Source organism: Sciurus vulgaris (assembly GCF_902686455.1).
Source record: "Sciurus vulgaris genome assembly, chromosome: 8".
Taxonomy (NCBI): domain Eukaryota; kingdom Metazoa; phylum Chordata; class Mammalia; order Rodentia; family Sciuridae; genus Sciurus; species Sciurus vulgaris.
In genome coordinates this window covers 58239034-58262185 of record NC_136468.1, presented here as the reverse complement: position 1 = coordinate 58262185, position 23152 = coordinate 58239034, and the positions used below count along the sequence as shown (strand labels likewise).

At 34.4% G+C, this 23152-nt stretch overlaps 1 protein-coding gene across 5 annotated transcripts in view; it reads right to left on the bottom strand.

The window, feature by feature from the left end:
• SEMA3A (semaphorin 3A) overlaps window positions 1–23152 on the bottom strand; it is a 465420-nt gene that overhangs the window by 348691 nt on the left and 93577 nt on the right. For all 5 annotated transcript variants that reach the window (XM_079151726.1, XM_079151725.1, XM_079151728.1 and 2 more), the window contains exon 2: window positions 6384–6462. The gene's annotated coding sequence lies outside the window, so the exon portion shown is untranslated. The remainder of the gene's footprint in view (window positions 1–6383; window positions 6463–23152) is intronic.

Below are 23152 nucleotides of genomic sequence, written 5' to 3'. Positions count from 1 at the left end.
TGTAGAAACTTAAAAGCACTAAAAAAATAATTTTATAGGCAATAAATAGTTCGAGTATAATCTAAAATGGTAAGTAATAATGGCATGATCGATATTCTTTTACAAATACAATAAATTCCCTCCTTTTGTAATCTGTTACAGTCAATTATGTTTCTGAGCAAACTGCCACAGTGGAAAATGAATCCTTGCTGTTCAGTTCTCACTTAACCTTGGTGACAAACAAAAATGCGGACCACATACTCTCAGCGTCAGTGGGTGAGCTTTCTAAGGCTCCTCTGGGCTCCCCCAAGAGATTCATTCAGTTTATCCAGGAACACCAACTGAGTAAAGGCCTGGCTCTGCAATAGAAATCCACTTGTCATTTTCTGAGGCAATTTAAGGTAACAGTCATACTAGTAAGTAAATTGCTATTTCCAAACTAACCATAAGAAAGGATAGTTCAACTATAGGTACTTAATTATGCACAATTTTTCATTGTGCTTTCACTTGACTTTGTAGGCAAGAAACTTGAGAACTTGTTCTAAACAGTTCAAAGTTCTAATAATTTACATATAACTCATTTAATCTTAAGAATCCAAGTTTAGTTTTTGAACAATTTGAGGTTCTGGGAATTTTGTGAATTGTTCAGGGTGTTGATAATGCCTCTGTGAAATGTATCTATGAATCTTCTAATATATTATGATCTTTCCTATTTCTCCCCATTTGACCATGGGTTCACAGGATTTAAGTAATAAGTAATAACCCTCTAGAAACTTGGGATGAAGTGGAATTAAGAGAGATTTTCTAGTAACAAATGAATCTATGTTTTAGATGTAACTATCAATTATGGATATGTTTCCATAATATATTCTCTCTCTTTAATTTTCCATCTTAAAGAAGAAGGCCAATTAATGCTACTTGGTTCATTTCAGGTTATATAAAATTGCCTTTAAAGGAAATAGTCTTACACTATACCTGTGAACCTTCTAAATTATTCTATATAATTTGTGTCTAAGGTTTTAAGAATCCTAAAAGGTATTTAAAGAGCTGGAAGTATGGGAATAATTGAAATAAATGTTTAAAAAAATAACTGTCAAATAATAGCATAATAATAACTGTCTAAAATTTCTCTGGAGATTTGAAGGGTAGATTTGCTACAGATGCTCAGATGACATAGTGATCTAGTCTAGTTATATTTAGTTCTATTTATTTCAGAGAAGAAGATTGGGCATGAGTTGAAGGCTTAGTAAGAATCTATGACATACGTAGGACCTGTGGAAAGGAAATATTCTGGGTAAGAAAAGTGCAGTGGAGAAAAGTATGTAAGTAAGAGAGAAAAAGGCACATTTGGAATAACGAGTGGACCATTCATATGCAGGTAGAGAGCAGTCAGGTTGGAAATGAGGGCTGAAATCAAAGTGTGAAAAATCTTAAAGAGTAAGCTAAATAAATTGTACTTAATTCTTTAGGAGTCACAGTCAAAGTATCTTAGCCATATCTACAATTTTGTTTCTTAAAAGGATCACAAATAAAATCTTAGATTTATAAAATGGTGGGCTTTCTGGGCAATACATTCATTAAATTTTCAGTAATTTTACACATACCCTATTCTAAGCACCAAAAGTAAACCATAACTAAGGTACAGTTAATGCTCCCAAGGAAGTTGTGGTTTGGATACATAGGAAGTATAATGTAATATTATAAGAACTATGAAAAATTAAACTCATGGCATAAAATATCTAAGCTTACTTTATATATTATAACCCACAAAACTCTTAAAAGTAGTTTATAAAGTCAAAATATCTATATTTCTTCACGACTGTAAGAATGGTGTACAAATTAATTCACCGTATATGTGGATTTTACTCACCAGAACAGTGACCTTCTAACCAGGACCCAGTAATTTTTCATGATAAGGAATCCCTTTTCTGTGTCAACCCAACAGAAAGTGACCTGCATGTCAAAACCACTTACGGATATAAATCATTATCATCTGTAGGTGAGTTGCAATTAAAAGCATGTAATTTATCTTTGTAATGAGAGTTACAAGGATAAACTTCACTTTAAAATCAAGACAGCTATTTTATTCCTCTCTTAAAAATAGTAGGTCAGAACTATTGTTTAGGTTAATTAGTTTTTTTAAAAATTTTATGTACTATATGTTGTATATGGAGAATATATATAGAATACATACATACATACTGGTAATATATAATCAAGGTAAGATAAATAAAAACCAAAATAGAATGAGAACAATGAAAATAACTTAGCTAAATAATAAATAGTTTCTAAAAATATTATCATTAACACATATTTATGTTAATTATATGAAATATTTATGTATAGAATTATATATGAATAACATACATTAATCCTACCTAAGTTTTTATATAACCAGTGTATATAAGCATACATGCACAAATATATCCATTACATACACATGTGGGTATATCCAGTATACACATGTATATAATACTAACTAAATAGTATATATACATATATAATACTAACTATATAGTAACTAAACTGAGATCAATTTATATAATTTCTGACACAAATATTCTTTTAAAAGTATGTATACATAGATGTTTTAGTCTACAAACACCTATGTATATATCTTTGTATGTATCTAACACATGTATTCCTGTATCATATATGTGATAGGATTTTATATTTTTAATGTATGTCTCTTTAATATAGATTTTTTCAAATAGTACAGATTTTCTTTCAAACATTTTCAAATATTTTTTATTTACAGGTTTTTAAAATAGCTTTTATTTTTTAAAAGTTAACATATGTCTTTCAAATATTAAACAAGTTTTAAAACTGCAGATATAAACTAGAAATACAAAGTTAATTTATCACATTGAGAATATTATTACTGTTTTTACTAAAAACAGTAATCCCACTTTGTCATAATTGAATTTCAATAGAAAGCAATAATACAGAGATGGACATATGAAATACACAAACCTGTATTTGGAGTCCAGGCAAAAACACAAACCAACTCAAAGCCAAACATTTTACTAGTTTAGTATGCTAGAAACATTTTTTAGAAAAAATGTATTTAATATCCTGTATGCTATATAGACTTATTTTAAGGGGATTTTTACCAAATGTGCATTATTATCTTTCTTTGGAACCAAGTAGAAAAATTATTTTTATTCATTCCAGAAGTGAATAGTGTGCTGTTGAAAGTGACCTTTGGTGTTTAGTGTACTTTGTTCATCAGTTTCATGACCCCATGAGACAAAAATGAAGACAATAGTACTCATCATTATTTCATGAAGAGAAACTGAAATGCTGAAAATCTGCATAGCTAGGAAAGACGGGTCTTGTCTTTCAATGCTTAGATTAGGCAGTCTTTTAAAGAAATATCCTATTTAACACCTTCATTATGCAGACTAGAAACATGAACTTGTTTCTAATCTAGTATACGAAAATGTCCACTCATTCATTCAAAACATATGGATTGAGCATCTAGTATGTGCCAGGTAGTCATCTAATTGCTGTAGATAAAATGGTGAGCAACAACAGAAAAGACGCTTTGTTCACAGATTTGTCATTCTTTTTAAGTGATGACCGAGACTAAACAAATGACCAAAGAACTTTCAAATATAATGCTAAGTACCAATTGGCATTGTGATGATAATGTAGAGTGAATAGACTGGTTGGTGGGGATATATTTCCTGTAGACTGGTCAGGGAAGACTTCTCTAAGGACATGGTGAGGTGTGATGGAACGTGAGACATGAGCAAAGCTGACACGTGGCAGAATATTTCCTGTCATGTTCAAGAAGCAACAAAGAGGCAGGCAGTTGTGGTGGAGAGTCAGCAAGAAGAATGGTCAGTGGTAATCTGGGGTCAAAATAGTGGGATTACAAAAAGGATTTGTCTAGATTTTATTTCACACCATGAAAGTTGACCATCAGAGTATTTAGAAAAGGGAATTAAATTGTCACATTAAAATTATAAAATCAACCTGCGGCTGCTATGGGTGGACTAAATAATAGACACAAAAGGAAAGCAAAATCAAGTGTAGGTAAGAGATGATGGCTACTTGATGAAGAATGAGAGGTGGAGGTATCAAGAAATGAGGTTTTGGATGTGTATGGAAATGCTCTACAGTTACATATTAATCTCAACATTTAGTATTTCACAAAATACTTTTTCTAGAGTTCTTACAATTCAGAGAAGATAGCACTTACGGATGTAAGAAATTATAATATTTCATTCCCTCAAACAGAAAGATAGCATTTTATTAGTCATGACAGTCTTTATTATTCACAATTAGGGAATATATGTGAAAAAAGAATATAACTTGAGAATAACTTATAGAAATCTGTAATTTACAAACTTAGCCCCTTTTATATCTCATTATTTTAGTTCATTAATTCTGTCTTCACTAACAGAAAATAATAAGTTCTAGCACTGTTCAATAAATTGGTAATTTTATAATAAGTAAATAGGTAATATAGTATTTTACTGAGCTTTTCCAACACTATGACCAAAATACCTGGTAAGAACAACTTAGAGGAAGAAAAATTTATTTGCAATTCACAGTTTCAGAGGTCTTAACTCTGTAGATGGCCAGTCTGTTGCTCTAGGCCCAAGGTGAGGCAGCACATTGTGAGGGAAGGGTATAGTAGAGAAAAGCTGCTCATCTCATAATAGGGTCAGGGAAGATGCCCCCAGTGACCCACCTCCTCCACCCATGACCCATCTCCTACAGTTACCACATAGTCAAGTCCATTCAAACTAGGAATCCACACACAGTCCAACCACATGACCTCTTAACATTCCTGCATTAATACAGGAACTCTTGGGGGACATTTCTCATCCAAACCATAACATAGTATTACTTCTTCAGATGTTGATAATATTATCACACTGAGTTGATTTGGAAATGCTGCTAGGTTAAGGTTGTACCTGATACTTAAAGGACTCCTAAACTTCAGTCAAGTTGGAAAGTCATCCCAGGTGGGAAAGGTAGCTATAAGAACACAGGTAAGGATGGAGACTGCCCACGGAAGTGTGGGTGTCATAAATAGGCTAGTCTGATTGAAGCATTGAATCTTTGGGGCTTAAGTAGAAGATAATCTTAGACAAGTAGTTTGTAGTCTGATTTTTGAAAACCAGGACTGGCAAGCTAAGGAAGTAGTAACTTATTTTTAGGCAAAGGAAGACACTGCCAATTTTGAGTTTAAACATGACCAGATGAGAGGTGTGTTTAGGAATGTGTAAGGATTACATGAACAATATATGTGAACAACATTTCACAAACTTTGTCTCCACATAGTAGTTTGCATGTTTCGTAATTCCTTATATTCTAATGAGTACATTTCTACCAGATTTACATGTTTTAAGAGATCTCCTAAATAAAATATGGAATATTTATGGGAACAATAAATAAACTATAATTTTTAGTATAAGATAAAGAATGTGTGTTATATTATTTTTAAAAAATAAACATCTTTATGCTGTTGAATTTTTTAGCCAAGTGTCAATCCTACTTTGCCTTATCTTCTCAGTTCTCCTATTCCTCTGTAGATACTTTCCATTTCAAGGTATTAAATAACACACCATTTTATTTAGACATCTAAAATATTATGTATCAGGTCACAGAAGCAGTACTTGGTAGAACCTCTTTCCACTAATATTTTCTTCCCTTTATCCATTCAGAAACTTGTTACGAAAACATGTATACCACCCATGCCAGCATATTAATATTATTGTTGGACAATGTGTAACATGTTCCCGAGAATTTTAACCATGCCATGGAATATGGGAGACATAGACAGATGAAATATTTAGGGCAAATAGAATTTGAACTAGTTATCTTTAAAATTTTTAAGTGTTATTTCATTTTTGATTAAAATGTACTAATTGTACTTATTAATGGGGCAACAATGTGATATTTTTAACACATAATATCAAGATATATCTTATTAACGTCCAGAAGTGATCATTGTCTTTGACTTTTACCCTGATGCAGAATACTTGGATATTTTTTTAAAAAGTGATTCTTGACCACAAAATTTGGAATTTTCACGTGAAATTCAACAAGTATTTAGGTCTTAATTGTTAAGATTACAGCATCAATTTTAATTAATTAATATGTATAAGATTAAAATAAGAAACCATGCAACTATTATAGATATTTCATTATTTATACTAAGACATGCCATATAATCAGAAAACAATTATCATTTGAAATTGGAAAAAAGTAAGGTGGATACTTGACTGGATTTTTCACCTTGCTATTAAGTTGTTATTTCGAAGACTTTGGCTAAAACAATATAAAAGTGTTAATAATCTCCTTAGAACTATTTAGATTCCTACTTAATGTCAAATACTCAGCAAAGAGTCACCTGCTGTCAGAGATGAGTATTTTCTCCCCCTTACCTGCTGAAGGGCCTCTTGTTGAAGAATACTTCCTCTTGTTACTTTACAGCTTGTCCCATGGATTATGCTTTAAAATATCCTGAAAAGCAAAGCAAACAAAAACCTTCTTTTATATCTGACCTTTACAAAACCTGAATTTTCTTAGTAAACTGGCTTAAAAAAAGATCATTCCATCCCACAGCCTGTGAGCTCTTCTATGGCACCTTGAAAACAGTGGTCTCTTTCTCACGCATTGCTAACTCCAATGTTCTCTCATCACTAGCCACTCAGAGAACTCTTATCTCCCTCACTTCTTCCCAAATTGGATTCTTGGAGATTATTCCCATTATTTGTGTGTACAAATTTGGCTCATGTCATCTCACTCTCTATTTAGCTGCCTTATCTTTCTAGACAAAATCTGTTCACCCCCTCAGCTGCTTTAGACGTTTCCGGCTTTCTATCTTCAGTTATCCTCTTGGGTTGAGTTCCTCCTCCAATTTCTGCTTAACTCACCATGAGTGAGTAATAGTTACCTTAGTATCTGGTTCCCCAGCAAACAAGCTATTTTTCTTACAGACAATTATTCTCAAATGTTCCCCTTATACTATAAGGTTAAGGCTTGGTTTTTTGGCACAAGTTAAATAGGAATTCTCGATTCTACAGTTTTCGTGCTAATGTGACACAGCAGCCTCAGATTCAGTGGCTGCAGCATGAGATTGAGTGGGTGGATATAGTGGTGACTAGTTCAGTGAGTCACTCCCTGAGAGGTTTTAGTACTGAAAACTGAACCTAGAGAGACACACGAGAGGCTCTTAAAGAACATGAGCAATATCATTTCAAAGGAAGAAATTACCTTACCAGAAAGCAAAGTCTGTAACAACCCACCCTCCCTCAGGAAATCAAGTCTCACTGAATCCCATGATCAAATAATTGAGAGTATAAGTTGATATCTTAAATGGAGAAAAAAGAATATATCCTCAAATAGAAATGCAGTTTCTTTGGTGGCAGGCTACATCTAAGGCTCCAGTTCTGTCCCCCAGCTTATCTTCATGTTCTTTATCTTTTTAGTTCTTCCCACAAAGGAGGAGGATCATATTTCCCACTCTTTGGTTATGAATTTGGTACAACTGAATGAGGCAAAAGTTACAGTGTGCCCACTCCAAGCCAAGGCCTCAAGGAATGTTGTGTTGCCATTTGTTTTCTTGAGTTTCACCAGAAGATGGACATGCTTAGACTAACCATCTAGTCCTCGAAAAGTCATAATAGATATGTGTAATGCAGAAGCCCTGGCTAAACTTCCCAGCTCACCCCAGACCAGTTCAGTGACCCCCAGTCAACCTGCAGAAGCTAGAATGAACTTGCATCAGATGAACCCAGCTGTCTGAGCTGAGGGTTGTTTTTAAAGACACCAGATTTACAATGGCTTGTTATGGCATGCCAGCTGATTAATATACATTGAGTACAACAATTTTTCAAATAACAAGAAATTTTTTAACTACAAGTTTACCTAAATTATTACTTCATTATAATTATGTGAACATACTTTTGACTAGTCGTCTCTTAGACAGTGACTAAGTTACTAAAAACTGTCTGGTATACAGGCATTTCACTTATTTTACCATTTTTATATTTACTTGCATTTATAATTATACTAAAATAATTCTCTAGAATTGTCCTGTCAGAAAAAAAATCACAATAATCTAATGAAAATGTATCTAAGGATATTATGTTAAGACAGAAGAGTTAGGCTAAACTGCAAAAATTTTAAAAGCAAACTTCTAATAACATAATTGGCCTAATGAACTGACAACTTCATATGGGTGATACTAGGTAAACATGGTAGGAGTAATTGTTTTTAAAGTATACTGCCAGTTATATGTAAGGAAGCAGAAAGAAAAGTATGAGGTCAATAGACTGGATTAGCCACTCCATCACAGAATCTGCAAGTGGCAGAACTATGTGTACTACGGCTTTTTGTCTGTTATCCTGGGGAGATATGCAAATGTTTGCAACATGAACTAGTTCTTTAAATGGGACATTTTAAGGGGAAAATTAACATCATTGAGGTTATTATGTGTGGTAAGTACCAAGCTACATTGTTTAAATATGCCATCATGTTCATCTTACTAGTTACCATGTCTTATAGCATTTTCCATTTACTGAAAATTTGCTCAGTATCAGAACTGCACAGAGAGCTTTTGGGGACTACTTCATTAATCTACACCCAGTGTGGTAGGTATTCTTATCCTTGTATTTTGAATAAGGAATAGGGGACCCTCTGAGAAAAGAAGTACTTGCCTGAGTTTGCCTAATAGGTGGCACTGCTGAGATCTGAACCTTTATATTTTGATAGACAGCAAGTCTAAACTTTTATTTGCTAGTCTCTTCCACTCATCCCCAGAGACAGAACTTTCTGTCATATGAAGATGTCTCAGGACCCTAAAGAGATATTCCCATCATTGATTTAAATAGGGAACTAATTAAACTCCAACTGTGACTCACCAGATGGTCTGGTTCAGTTTGTAGGAGCCTCATGATTTTAGTGTTGAATCACTTCCAGGTACCACTGATGAAAAAGCATTTATCTCAATACAGCCATGTTACCAGCAATAGGCGGTACTTCCTTCAGGACTATAATTCATGCAAATTTTATTGGCCTCATCTAATCACTTATTCCAAAGCCTTTCCCTAAGCCTCCCAAATCTCCCCCAAACCTTCCCAAACCTTTCCAAAGCCAGAAGAGGGTTCCTCTCCTTGAGAAGTTTCCACTGATGGTAATTTCCATCTCAAGCAGTGGTGAGAGCAGATCATGATAGGCAATATGGAATAAAATCTCACTTGCTAATATTTCTGTGTGGAGTTATCCATAATGCCATGCTATAATCAATTTAATTTCAATAATATTCAAAAGCAATCTAAAGTTTCTTCGGTTTATAAAGAATCTAAGTTTATAATGTACAATGAATTTAGAATATCTTTTTAAAATATCTTTTTAGGATTTATAGTACACTCATTTAGAAAGTCAGATGCAAATTGGAAAAGATTGCATGTGAACATATAGTTCAACTGTTTTTGTCCTGATGAATAAAAAATTAAAATCTAAGATCATATTTTCAAGCATTTGTTCTAACTTTTAATAAATTGATGGGAAATACAATTTTTTAACAGTTAAGAGTTAGTTTATAACTAATGGTGTTAATTTACATTTCTATTTGTTAACATTGCCAAAACTTGCCTAATGTACTTAAGTACATACATACAAGATGAAGTGTATGTTTATGGGAAAAATGTGTTGTCATCAAGAAAAAATATTTTTCAGAATGAATTGTTTCCATTGATTAAATTCAAGAGTGAAATTTCAAAGAATTGAGTAAACTCCTCATGAGAGATTCTGTTCATCATGCACTCTATTGGATTCATCTACCAAACATATGAACATAATTTTATCTATTTATAAGAACAAAGCTTTGATTTGAGGAAGTGGTCTGATCTTGAAAAATATTCCCTAAATCACCAGCTATTCCAAAACAAGAATGAAGTGATGAAACTAAAGCTAAGGGAAAAAAAACTAAGCTCTATGCTCATCAAAAATAATATGGGAAACCCCATCGAATTTTGTAACCAATAAACTTCAAAGTACTGGTGGCTTTTTGCTTCATATTTTACTGCTCACGGTATTTTCCAATTAGGGACAATTTGTTAGAAGGAAGGCAAAAACATTGGCAGCATGACTCACACACAATTGCTAAAAACATAAATTAGATTTGTTTGGCAACTAATTTGGGGCTATTTGGATTTAAATGTTAAAAATGTAAATGGAAGTTATGGTTTTGGAATGAAACTGAGTTTAGCACTTTAGACTTCAAAAATCTTATTTCTTGTACATAGCACTGAGAAATTCCATGGCAGGCTTTATGTGCAATCAGAATATTTAGTCCAACATATGTTACCAAATAAATGAGGCTGATCTTCTGAAATATGTTTCCATTATTTACATTATGATAAAATGTCATAAAGATAACACAGCAAATGAAAATGAAGGGATGTTTCCTTAGAATGAAAATATTTAAATGGTTATTATTTGGTTGGTTCAGAGGATTTTAGTACTATAAAAATGTACATTGTTCCAGGTGCACTGGAAGACATAAAAGGATAAATGTGAATCACTCCCATGATATGTTCACAATCTAGTTTGGCAGCAATTGGGCAAGTTCTTCATGAATAGCCCTTCAAGTTACCTTGTATGGTATGGACCACGGGAAAACTTTGAGAGTACTCTTCAGAGCAGACCAGAGTTTTCTCAAGCTCTGAATTTACAAAGCACTTTAGACAGGCATAAAAGGGTAAGGCCATTTTGATAGATAACATCAACAAATTCAGAAAAATAAAATGGATTTGGGATGAGTTTTAGGTTTCTATTACTATTGTGTGAAAAACTAATGAGGAGTTATTGGTTAACAACAACACCAATTTATTATATTGCTATTCCACAGGTAAGAAATTAAGGTAGTAGCAGGACTGAATTCCTCAGTGAAGGCCCTTGGGGAGAGCCAGTTCCCAAAGATCTCTCTCTGGTCCTCACCTGATGCTTACATTTCAGGACCAGAACCAAGAAATTGAATCCTTCACACATGCCAATCTTTGTTTGAACACTGCTAGAAAATGTTCTCTGCTTTTAGGAACTCAAGTGAATAGACAGGATTTACTTAGATAACCCAAAATGACCTACCCATGTCTAAGAACTTATGTTTAAGTACAAAGAAACATCCAAAGTTCAATGTCATGATCCACGTGACCAAACTCTTGGGTCTGGCGAGGGGCAAAGGGAGATTGGGAAATAAAGATTCATAGATACAGATCTTGAAGATTAATCTGGGATCAGGTGGAGCTCTGCTTTCTGATGGAGATGCAGATCCAAAGAGTTACACCAGCAACCTTTATTAATATATGTCTCATTATCAGGTTAAAGACTATGCAACCACTGTTCTTTGTATTCAGAAAAGTTACAGAAACTAGGACATCTGTGTAGCTTTTCCGTAGTTGCAATCCACAATTACAAAGTGTAATGTTAGGAGCTCTGTGTAGCTCTGAAGAAAGTCCATTGTTTAAAGTTACTCTAAGGTGGGCAGGAACTGGAGAAGCAGAGCTGGTGAAACACTGTGGTTGTCTAGCATAAGAATTCCTTCCTTCTGAGGAGCTGTGTGCCTGAGATCAAGGTCAAAGCTGATAGGACTCTTCACAGAGCCTCCTCATGCAGGGCAGTGTGACAGCAGCTAAGCATCCTGTGTCCTTGCACAGAAACATTCCCAGGCACTGGGCATGCCACAGCCATGAGGTCATCAGAGACCCCCAATCTCAGTCATTGCTCCCTCATCCTCTATCACCACTCTCCACAGTTCAGTAATTTTTTTTAAAGTTCAGTAAATTTGAAAAATCATTTACAGGATACAGCAATGTTAACATTTTCTCAAATTCATTTTTAACTTTTTACTTCTAAGTTATAACTGTAGCAAATTTACACTAGAAATAGTGAGAATTTAATCACTGATCGTTTTAGTCCTTAGGTAACAGAAGAAGAGGTCTAATTACAATTTATTCAAATGAGCCATAAACTGTGATCAAAAAGAACAGATTGTCATTTAACCTTTGATGGTATAGAAGGGATCTGAACTAACTCATAGAATAAAAGTAGAAAAATATCTCATAAATTAATTCTTTTGTACTATTTAATGTATTTGTGGAAAGTCCACTACCATCATAAGAAAATATTTCTGTATCAAAATCTGCTCTTTGAACAACTTAAAGAGAAATTTTTCATAAATTTCCCTCCTTACTGACTTTGTATGTTCAGCTCTTTAAGCTTTAGGAAAAATAATTACATTTTTAAAGTCTTAGTATTAGATATCATTATTAATTATTTAAGATGTCTCTTTTTCCTGGGCCTCGCAGGTTTGGCTAAAGCTCAGGTTTACTCCCTTCCTTGTCAGTCAATTTAGGATATTTGGAAACCTCATTAATCATTTCTTGTAGGGTACTTCTAGGACACAACTGTCTCAATTACAAATAGGGTCATATGAAAGTTAATGAGTCCTTTAAATAACTCATTGGTTCCTTGTTCCATTTATTTTTGTGAAGATGTTGGGGCAGGGATCACTTTTCTATGACACTAGAAAGTTTAAAAATAATCATCTGTAGTTTTCATATAATTTTGACTTTACTTAACACGTTAAATTTTATTTTAGGTCTATGTATCAAAGAGCTTTAAGACTGAAAAAGAACAGTTCTAGCATTGTACCATGTAAACAGTAGAAGAGAAATTATCATAATATGTAAAAATAAAACTCAACAAATTTATATTTGTTAAGAATACTAGTCAAACATGCTATTCAGTCTAAAAACAGAAAGCAGTATTATTTTCTACAATTTACATTAAAGATGGTAACAATGGTGTGAGTCAAGAAAGGCAAGGTTATGTGGTGACAAGAGCAAAATCTCAGAGGCCTAACACAACAAAAGTTTATTTCTCATTCAACCAAATGCACCGTGCCCTGCAGAGCCCCATGAAATCCCCAGGCCATTATGTTCTGTGCAGTAACTCAGTGATGCAGACTGCTTCATCATGAGACTGTATCATCTCAACACAAGCCTTCATTGCCAAGTTAAGGAAAGAGAGAGATTACAGAGTCAAATATGAGCCAATCTTTCCTGACCTAAAAGTTCCACACATCACTTCTGCTCACTTTTCTTGGCAGGGTAGTTTTTGGTCTTCTAAATCAAATCCAATCAAATATAGAGAAGTAATGGAGTAGTGGGGAAATATTATTTGAGTGCTGTCTCTTGTCACCAAATATTCTTCCTTTCCACTAATCTACACACACACACACACACACACACACAAAAAAAAAAAAAAAAAAAAAAAAAAAAAAAAAAAACTCAACTACTCTTTAAATTCAGACAACTTAAAATAAAAGATGAATCCAGCCCATGCTTCAGTTTCATTCAGAACTCTGGCCAGCATTTGACACAGACGTCACTTCTCTTTATTGAGACATATAAACTGAAAATACTGCCTGCTTCTCAACACGCACACACTCTCACTCACACACATACACACACACACACTGCACATGCATAATGTAAACATTCCACAAAAGTAAACAGAAACAGGACACCATTTGGAGAGGAGAAGAATGAGAAGCACACCAAAGTCCTTAGTCTGTAGACATTTTGGTTCTGATGAGCAGGCAATCTGGCAGGTCCTCAAGTAGGATTGAAGAATGTTCCTCCATGGAGTTTAGATCCTGCCCTTTGAGAGGTGAGAGTCTATTGTTCTCTTTGCCTCCCATTTCCATTTTTAAGAATTTTTTTTCTTTATTGTTATATTTGTTGTACCTATGAGAAGTGGGTGCGTGGTGTGGACTATCCTCTACTTGGAATCTCAAGGCCTTTGCCAGTTAGCTTACCACTCACAGAATCTTAGGGAATTTAGAGTCACTTTAAGTTTACAACAATCTTTTTTTTGAGGATGCCAAACTCATAGCTTTGTGGCCAATACAAGTGTCAAATACCCAGTAAACTTCAATTCCAATTTCCCCCATGTACATTGAACATTCCCAGATCATTCTCTCTTCTTTGGCTTTTCTCTTTCATTCCATCAGTCATTATCTCAGTGTAACCGGATTACAAAGAAATTGTTTGAATTCCCAGGAAAACCACATTTAATGTGATCTCTTTTAAGTCATTATACCAAATTCTTGAGAGCCACATTCTTAACCTATTCTTTGCTTTAAGTCAATTTACTCTATTGGGAAAATATTGCCAAATATTAATCTATAAAGATTTTTTCACATTTATTGTTTGTTAGGTCATGCAGCAATTTTGTTTCAACACTAGAAGTCTCAGTATTGGGATCTCTCTACCTCTTCTACTTTCAAACTAGTATGTTCTATTCTAAGCCAATTTTTCATATGATACCTTGCCAAATATTTATAACAAAGCATACACATTAACATTCTGCTTTCCAATCAGAATTAAAAATTTGTTAGTTGCATGACCTGTTACATTATTTTAAGGTTTTGTACTAAATGAGGTGAATCTCCATATTTTCAAAGCCTGTAATATCAGTTCTCTCTGTACTAACCTATCACTGGTTCACTTAGCCAATGCCAAATACACGAGGTTTTCTAAACAACATGGTACATCTGGATCCAAATTCTACATGGACCAAGATAGGCTGCAAAAGGGAGAAACAAAAATTGCTCACAACTCAGTGCTCAGTGTAATTAAGGCTTATTTCTGATTCATTCCAAATCCATGATATTTTGGATAACTCTGAGAGCACTGTTCCCCCTGAAACAACTCAGCAAATCATAATCCACATAATTTTGAGGAACATTAGAGGAAATAAAAAAATAGGTAGAAGGGAAACTTAAAGGAAGAACAAAGAAATAAGGTTTTAATTCAGAAGTTCTGCTGAGTTTTCTAGACCTGTCACTCCCAAGTTCCCAGAAAATCCGAAAATCTACCTATGCAGTATTAATTAACACACCTTCCAAAAATAGATCAAGTAAAAAGAGATATTATATTAGAAAACCTATAATTTGGCGAACTTTCTGATGCTATACACTGATCAGATAATGAAGACCGTATCAGCCTAAGGATCCAGAGATTAAATGACCACCAGAAGGGGCTGGGGAGATAGCTCAGTTGGTAGAGTGCTTGCCTTGTAAGCACAAGGCCCTGAGTTCGATCCCCAGCACCCAAAAAAAAAAAAAAAAAAAAGACCACCAGAAAATGTCTTTAGATCATTAGATTACTATCAATTCTATATACCTTCCCATACTCACCCCTTGACAAATTACCTTTAAAATAAGATCCAGGAACCATCACCCATCCCAAACCCCACATATACATTTCTCATTCTGGAAATGGCCCACATTTTCTCTTGAATGTGTACTTTTTGCTTGCTTTACCCTCAAAGACATCTCTCTCTTGAAAAGCAGGCATTCTCCCCTGAATGTGTATCTACTTTCTTAAATACACGCCTCTTCAGGCATCTGGCTGGCACATGCTGGAATTCATTCCCTTTATGTAAGCCAAAAATTCTACTCTTCCTGAGTTGAGTTCCCACTTCTCTCCAGGGACTGTGTGGACCACTCTCTGGAGATCCCTCTGGTACCTTGACACTTTGAGGTTTGTGGTATCTATGGCTTAGTTATTTATTAAGTGTCCCCCAAAAGCTCACGTGTGAGACAATGGAAGACATTTTAGAGGTGAACCAATTGGATTATGAGAGCATTAACCTAATCGGTATATGAATCCACTTGAATAGTTTAACTGCTAGTAGCTATAGGCAGGTAGGGGTGGCTGGAAGACTTGGGTCATTGGGGGCTGCCTTTGGGATATTTATTTTGTTCCTGGAGAATGGAGCAAGTTCTCTCTGTATTGCTCCCTGGTGCATATCGTGAGCTACCTTTCTCCACTATACTCTTCTGCCTCAACTCTAGTCCAGAGCAATGGAGTCTACTATCCATGGAATGAAAACTCTGAGACTGTGAGACCCAAAATAAACCCAAAACCTCTTCTAATTGTTCTCTTCAGGTCTTTTGGTCACAGTGGTGAAAAACTGATTAAAACCATGGTCTTCAACAGAGGTTCACCTAGTCACTACAATAGGAAAAGAAGGAGGCTAAAGAAAGGTCAAAGATTTTCTCCATTTTCAGCCAGAAAAGGAACACATGATATGTCTTTCCTCAATTTAAAATAGTGGATAAGTTTCAAACTAATTGCAATGGAATCCAGGAATGTAGGTGTAACAATAGAATATTCTGTGAGTTTTACTGTGATGAAAGAGGATTACACCCAATACACCATTTTCCTAAATCTTTATATAAATAATACTATAAAAGTATTTATCTATTTTAAAGTAGAACATTATGAATAATGAAATCTCAAATGGAAAAAAAAAAAACAATAGAGAACATATCTGAATAGTTAAGAGTGCAGTCAATCCTGACTTATTAGAGATGTGATTTGGGACCCAGAGAGGTTAAATAGAATATTTTAAACAAAATACCAGATATCCATCAAATATTTGATATATATTAACTTTAATTTTGAAACACATTTTCTACTTCCATACAAATCATGTCTATAGTAAAGTCACAATTTTCTATTAAGAACATATATTAGTAGAATTTTGTCATAATATTCTCCTTCTTTTTCCATTGGAAAAAAAATAAAAACAAATTTTGCTTGAAAAACTTTAAATTTAACTGGTTAACCAGAATTAATTTTAAATGGTCTGAAAATTACAATACATGGTATGACCCCCATTACAAGTGAACTGTTAAATAAGGGAAAGAGAGATGGTGATGGAGAGGGGACAAGATTAGAAGAAAGGTAGAATAAATTTAATTGCCCATAATATTTAATTTCATTTGAATAAAATGTAACAGTGATTTTGGTTAATTAATAGATAACATGGTTTCCCAACATTTTATTTTAAAATCTGTTCTGTTATTTCTTGCTTGATCTATTTTTATTGGAAACATTTGATAAATGATACAGATACAGAGAATTCTGCTCTAATCAGACAAAATGAGTTTCAACTTTGAATCTGATCTGTAGTCTGGCTCTTTTATAGCTGTCCTGACTTCTAAAGAAACAGAGTTCTTTAAAAACAGAAACTGTTAAGAATGTGGACATGTTTGACATTTTAAAACTCTACATTTGTTTGATCTTACCAAACAATTTGAATATATATCAACAGAAAGAAAGCTCACATCTGCCACAAAAGGCATGTTTACAATCATTTTAATGATACCATTAGATGTTACTCTTCAGGGCTTCCCATTCCAGGCTGGTATATAAAAACCCTGGAAGATAAGTTTACCACCTGTGCACAAAGGTAATAACCTATTTAAAGGAATTATGCTAAATACAGATACAAGACAGAACTCACTTCATTTCTGAGGCTACAATATCACAGTAAAAACAAAGAATGTTTGTGATAGAGAAATACCTGTACTCTGGGGAAAATAAATAAATAAATAAATAAATAAAAACAAGAAAGAAAAGAAAAAAGGGAGAAACTATGAACAGACTCTTCCTGATCTCAAAACATTTGGACCTCAGTGTCTATGGAAAAGTCTGTTAGTTGGCAGGTGGGATCTTAGCTCAAGTAAGAAATCTGAGCTTAAAAAGCTTTCCCAAAATATTTACCTGGTTCTTAAGCTGTCCTGGATTTAGATGTTTTCAAGGAAGTTGGTAGTTAAGTAACCATAACCTCATTGCTTCTATACTTCTCTTTCAAGAGGAATGGAAATTTTTGTATGCTTTTTGAAGACTAAAGGTATTATGGGATAATTCCTCTTGAATCCGTACTGTTTTAAAGCACATTTGCTTTAGCTCAGGGACTGCATGAGAATTCTTTTCACTTTACTGAAAACCATTATTGAATGACTCTGGAATTGTTTTTAATTTGCAATATCTTAATTTTATACACTTCCTGTATTTCCAGACAACTAGGCTATTACTATCATCAGAATCTGAAGTAATCCTTTATTCAACTTTACATAAAAATATGGAATACAAAAGAAAACTGACTTCACTTTCATGTATCCAATATTTTCTGTCATTATGAAACTGTACAGGTCCTAGGAATGAAAATATAAATAACAGAAACATAAATAAGTTTCTAGTAGCTTGTAGGGTATTAGAGGAGTTGTGATATCTGAGGAGCCTTTAGTTTCTGATAATAAATGCAGGAGCACTTCCCCTGAAGTGTTGTATGATTCTAGGAAAACTTTCATTTTCCTTACCTGTTCCCAAGGGCCAGGCAGAAACAAAGCTTCATTAGTATGATTAGGAAAATGAAAGTGTGAAAGCTAATTGGGATGCTTCCTTACTGGAACGATCACACATAGCAATTTGGAGCATCAAAGCGAAAATCTGCCCTTTATAATTACAAAGGAACAAATTACAAAAAGGAGACATTATGAGGGGAAGACATAAGAGTAAGGGCCCCATTTCTTCTCTGTAGTCAAGATTTAAAATATTGGTGGTGGAGTTCTGCAAAGAGAACTTCTCTCTATGCTTGTCTGACACAAAATCAATCAAAGGAAAATACATTGAAGGCGTTTTCCTGATTAGATAAAATATACCCAAAGTTTATTTTGACTTTGACCTTCCAGATATATTGGAGTTGTTCCACTCTTGTAGAAAATTGTTAGAGTGAATCTAATCTCCCTGTACCTCTCCCAAAGTGTCTATGTTATATACTCTCTGATTTTTCTACCCAATGTTTACAGGAAGGAAGCCTATTTTGTGAGTCTGAAGTATGTAATGATGCACCCTGAGAGTGCATTTGGCTTTCTCGTCTATGTAGCTTTTATGGTGTCATTTCCCCCTTTTGATTTTCAAGTATGTAATTGTGTAACTCAATGGTACACACCTGGCTTCTGAGTAGTCTAGCCCAGGCTGGTAGGGGAAAAAATTCATAAATCTCTGAAGCTTTGGCAACATTAATATGTCAAATTTAATAAAACTGTACAAAGATCCTAAACATACATGCTGAATGATGATTGGAGACCCCCTCCTATGTATAGCATAAGGTTATGCATATTCTTCATGCATTACACATTGTTTAGTTAATGAAAATGAATTTCCCCTACTTTCTTGCTGCATATAAGAATAACCATGTTAAGAATAATCTTAACTTATACATGATCAGGATGAAGGAATGTTTATGCTTTAAACAGAACCTGAAATGTAAGTATGTAAAAGCTTTTAAAATTGAGAGAGAGAGAGAGAGAGAGAGAGAATGTATACCCTGCAAAATATTCAAAATACATTCAGTGGCACTCAAAACTTATATAATTGGACTTTGCCTATGCAAACTGAGATTTAAAGAAAACTACAACTAATTTCTTAAATTTTCTATCAACCTTATTTCTATATTTTGACTTGTTAAATTCAGTTTGTCATGATTATTTTTACATACAGTCACAACTATCCTCTGCATAAATTAAAAAGAAAATAAATGAAAAATAAAAAGGATTATGTTTCTGAGATAGTTTATATTCATAAGACAAGCATAACCACCAGTGATCTTGAATGCTCTATTGAGAATTTTAAAGTACTTTCCAAAGCCATTGCCGTCGTGGTAGGAATCCTCTTGTGTCTCTGGCATTACAAGATATTTTTTATTGGTACTTTTTAATATATTGGGCTAAATGAAAACAAAACTGGCGGAACTTAAGAATTATTATCATTAAAAGAGCTGGAAAACAATTGCTTGGAACAATTCCAATGATTTTAGAATATTAACTCGTTTGTTAAGAGAAATACATAATAGTCCTGTTTGTAAATTTAATTTGTGAGAATACTAACTTTTCTGTTGTTTCCTGATTGTTTTCTTTCTGAAGGGCTACTATTTACTTGACTCAGCATATGTATTGATTAAGATCACTTAATCACATTTAACTTGACATTCTAATGCAGAGACATCAAGTCATCAGATCCCCATGTCCTCTGTAAATGCCACTGTGTATTTTGAACAGAGCAACAGATTTGGATTGATACAAGCACTTCTAAATGTAGTACTGCTTGACAACAGTACTAACAGGATGAAGGGAAGGAACAATTATTCCTGCCTTTTGGAGATTCCTGTTAAGATTTGGTGAGAGCACTTTGAGATGTAAACAATGTGCTAATAGAGATTTGAGGCTGGTGAATGAAGAGTTAAAAGTCAGCATGTTGGCCTGAGTTTAGTTATATTTGAGGCTTCCCGGGAGGAAACAGTTAAGAGACATTAATGAAGTTAGACTCAAAAAAGCTAGGTAGAAAACAAAGAGAAAAGAAAATATGGCTCTGCCTGTGGCTTACAATCCTGGCTAACGGAGAGTCCACCTTCTTAATTTGGAAATTGGCTAGGTTAGAAAAGTCAGCTTCGGTTTGCTTTGTTTTGTTCGTCTCCAATCAGAGACCTAATTAAATTATATTTCTTCTCTTTCCTTGTTTCACTTTACTAGCTATACTTCTACACATCTAATTTCCCCAAGTTTCAATAACAATGAAAACATTTACAATGTGTCTGCCAATTTGAAGCTCCAAGAGCAAGCAAGGCTTCATCAGCCTTATTGGGAGACAACGGGGACCTCAGACCTTCCTCAATACCTTTCATCAGAACAAACAGCAAAGGCACAGTAGAAGGAGACTAGGTCTAAGCAACTTATTTTGGCTATAGATACAGGAGTATGAAATTGACCAAAAGCAAATAAACTCCAGAGTACTAAAACCTGAGAGGAAAATAATAGCAACAAAATACACATCTTGGCTAGAAAATACCTGTGGAAATTCCTGCACCTCCAAGCCTACAGCTATGGGAAGAAGTACACTAAAATGGTGAATCTTTCAGAAGAAGCATCTGCCCCACTATACTTAGGTAAAATTTGGGTGCTATCTATATCTAAGTGTTTATGGGAAGGAAAAGAAGAGGAAGTTCCTCTCTCAGTGACAGAAGTAAAGGTGTATGGTTAGAAGCAAGAATAGAAAGACTGACTCTCTGGAAACTTACTTCAAGACCAAGATTTCCTCTCATTACCATCTGGCAGGTAAGATATGTACTGTCAGTATCTTTGAAAATAAACAACTAAGTTACACTAAAAATTTTCTTCTAGCATTTCTTCTCTACAAATGTATATTGTGTGTATTAAAGGCAAATATTTTGTCTTTTTTTATTAAAAATCATAAATTTACATAGGGCAATGTTGTTTGCTTCATTCTGTTATTTTTTTTCCCTTTCCCCCCACCCCTCCCACCCTTCTTTTTCCTCTATACAGTCCTTCCTTCCTCCATTCTTACCACCCTCCTTATCCCTAACCCTAAACCTAACCCTAACCCTAACACTAACCCCTCCTACCCCCCATTATATGTCCTCATGTGCTTATCAGCGAGATCATTCATCCTTCAGTTTTTTGAGATTGGCTTATCTCACTTAGCATGATATCCTCCAATTTCATCCATTTGCCTGGAAATGCCATAATTTTATCATTATTCATGGCAGAGTAATATTCCATTGTGTATATATGCCACAGTTTCTTTATCCATTCATCAACTGAAGGGCATCTAGGTTGGTTCCACAATCTGGCTATGGTGAATTGAGCAGCTATGAATATTGATGTGGCTGTATCTCTGTAGTATGCTGATTTTAAGTCCTTTGGGTATAGGCCAAGGAGTGGGATAGCTGGGTCAAATGGTGGTTCCATTCCAAGCTTTCTGAGGAATCTCCATACTGCTTTCTAGAGTGGCTGCACTAATTTGCAACCCCACCAGCAATGTATGAGTGTACCTTTTTCCCCACATCCTTGCCAACACCTATTGTTGCTTGTGTTCTTGATAATCGCCAATCTAATTGGGGTGAGATGAAATCTTAGGGTAGTTTTGATTTGCATTTCTCTTATTACTAGAGATGTTGAACATTTTTTCATATATCTGTTGATTGCTTGTACATCTTCTTCTGTGTAGTGTCTGTTCATTTCCTTAGCTCATTTGTTGATTGAATTATTTGTATTCTTGGTGTAGAGTTTTTTGAGTTCTTTATAGATTCTGGAAATTAGTGCTCTATCTGCAGTATGAGTGGCAAAGATATTCTCCCACTCTGTAGGCTCTCTCTTCACATTACTGAGAGTTTCCTTTGCTGAGAGAAAGCTTTTTAGTTTGAATCTATCCCAGTTGTTGATTCTTGCTTTTATTTCTTGCGCTATGGGAGTCCTGTTAAGGAAGTCTGATCCTTAGCCAACAAGTTGAAGGTTTGGACCTACTTTATCTTCTATAAGATACAGGGTCTCTGGTCTGATTCTGAGGTCCTTGATCCATTTTGAGTTGAGTTTTGTGCAGGGTGAGAGAAAGGGGTTAAATTTCATTCTGTTGCATATGGTTTTCCAGTTTTCCCAGCACCATTTGTTGAAGAGGCTATCTTTTATCTATTGCATATTTTACAATTATGAGAAAATTGTATTTATTTGGGTTTGTGTCCATGTCCTCTATTCTGTACCAATGATCTACCTGTCTATTTTGGTACCAATACCATGCCGTTTTTGTTACTATTGCTTTGTAGTAGAGTTGAAGATCTGGTATTGCAATACCCCCTGCTTCACTCTTTCTACTGAGGATTGCTTTAGCTATTCTGGGTTTTTTATTCTTCCAGATGAATCTCATAATTGCTTGCTCGATTTCTGTAAGGTACATTATTGGGATTTTAATTGGAATTGCATTGAATTTGTATAGCACTTTTGGTAGTATGGCCATTTTGAAAATATTAATTCTGCCTATCCAAGAACATGGAAGATCTTTCCATCTTCTAAGGTTTTCTTTAATTTCTTTCTTTAGTGTTCTGTAGTTCTAATTGTAGAGATCTTTCACCTCTTTTGTGACATTGATTCCCAAGTTTTTTTTTTTTTTTTTTGATGCTATTGTGAATGGGGTAGTTTTCCTAATTTCTCTTTCTGAAGATTCATCACTTATGTATAAAAATGCATTGGATTTATGAGCATTGATCTTGTAACCTGCTACTTTACTGAATTCACTTATGAGTTCTAAGAGTTCCCTGGTGGAATTTCCAGGTTCCTCTAAATATATAATCATGTCATCAGCGAACAGGGATAGTTTGAGTTCTTCTTTTCCAATTTGTATCCTTTTAATTTCTTTGGTTTGTCTAATTGCTCTGGCAAGAGTCTCAAGAACGATGTTGAATAGAAGTGGTGAAAGAGGGCATCCCTGCCTTGTTC